This window comes from Colletes gigas, unplaced genomic scaffold, assembly GCF_013123115.1.
Source record: "Colletes gigas isolate AHSC1104 unplaced genomic scaffold, ASM1312311v1 Colletes_gigas_Sc00056, whole genome shotgun sequence".
In the NCBI taxonomy this organism is placed as follows: Eukaryota; Metazoa; Arthropoda; class Insecta; order Hymenoptera; family Colletidae; genus Colletes; species Colletes gigas.
In genome coordinates, this window is record NW_025106685.1 from 544,334 (window position 1) to 546,480 (window position 2,147).

Sequence of the window (2,147 nt, forward strand, 5' to 3'; positions counted from 1 at the left end):
GCCCATCTCGAGATTCCTGCGTTTCACTTACGGAAGAGAAAGAAGATAACTATTTCGTCAAAATTTTAATCGCCAACAAGGACATTAACGAAAATTTAGAAATTTTGAATGAAGTCTTGGAATTGTTGGGCCGATATAATTTAGAATTAAAATTCAGTAAATGCAAATTTCTTAAGCAGGAAATTGAATATTTAGGATATAATATCAGTAGTAATGGAATTACATCGAATGGGTCGAACGTTAAAGCCATAAAAGATTTATATTTTATTTTTAACAACCTTTTTATTTATATTTATTTTTAACAACCTAAAACAGTAAAACAGGTTCAAAGTTTTTTGGGATTGACCAGTTGTTTCAGAAAGTTTGCACCTAATTTTGCCCGACTCGCAAGACCATTGCATAATCTAATTAGAAGAGGGGCATTATTTAAGTTTTGGGGCAGACGAATTAACTGCATTTGAATCATTACAAAATATGCTATTAAGTCGACCGATATTAGCTTTTTATAATCCGATCGCGGTTACAGAATTGCATACTGATGCCAGTGCGTATGGGTATGGTGCTATCCTATTGCAGCAACAAAACGACAAACGTATGCATCCCGTAATGTATTTTAGCAGACACGTACGACAGACACCGAAAATCGTTACCATAGTTATAAGTTAGAGACACTGGCCATAATTTATGCGTTAGAACGATTTCGTATATATATTCAAGGTATGCATTTTACTATAGTAACAGACTGTATCGCGGTGAAATTAGCATTAAGTAAAAAGGACATTAATCCACGGATTAATCGGTGGTGTTTAATTTTGCAAAATTATGATTATGAGATAGAGCATCGCACAGCGGATCATATGCGTCACGTGGATGCATTAAATCGGAACGTATTAGTAATCGAACCCTAATCGTTTGAACAGATATTAGTTTACAAATAATTGAAAAACTCTACAATTATAAAAATGCATAGGGAACTTGAGGTTTCCGATAGCGTGAAGTTTGAATTACGAAATGGGGTTAATTATAAGAAGTCTGAAGATAAAATATTATGTTTTGTACCTGAAGCAATAATTAATAATGTAATTCAAATCTGTCATGACGACGTTAGTCATGTAGGTGTAGAAAAAACAATAGAATATTAAACATACTGGTTTCCAAACATGCGCTCCTTAGTTAAGGATTATATTATTAATTGTATTAGATGTTTAACTTATTCAGTTCCAACCGGGAAAGCAGAAGGTGAACTTCATATTTGTGATAAGGGAACTAAGCCTCTTCAGAAAATACATACATATTGATCATTATGGTCCGCTCGAGAAGATTGAACATGGTTATAAATATATTTTTATTATTGTAGACGCATTTACCAAATATGTTATGTTACATGCCGTAAAATCAGCCGCTGTAAAAGAAGTTGTCATTTGTTTGATGCAATATTTTCATCATTTTGGGCCTTGTATGCGCATTGTGTCGGGTAGAGGTAGTTCGTTCACCTCTAACGATTTTAACGAGTTTTTGTCGGAATTAAAAGTTCAACATGTTAAAGTAGTAACAGCTACACCTAGAAGTAATGGGCAGGTAGAACGCTTTAATAGATTTTTAAGATCCATTTTAGCTGTTATCTGCAGGAGAATCATGGCTGGAGGCATTAAGTAAAGCTCAATTTACATTGAATAATACATATCATAAACCGATAAGAACCGAACCAAGTTCACTTTTATTTGGTTATTTACAGTATGGATTTTCGGATGACGATATCCGAGAATATTTTCGTATTTATAATGAAACCGACGAAGATCGAGATAAGCTTAGGGAAGCAGCTTTTGTACAAAATCGTAGGTTACAAGAGTATAATAAGAGTGTATTTGATGAGAAATATAAGAAACCATATGTATATAAAGTCGGAGATTATGTTGTGATTAAAAATGTGGTTACGACGCCGGATATAAATCAAAAACTTTTGCCAAAATATAAAGGGCCTTATGTAATAGATAAAGTGTTGAGAATGAACAGATATTTAATTAAGGACATTGAAGGATTTCAATTGAGTGCGAAACCTTTTTCTGGTGTATTTAGTCCTGAGAGAATGAAATTGTGGATAGGTGACAGTGAATGTGAAGTGGAAACAAATTACCAAGAAGAGGACT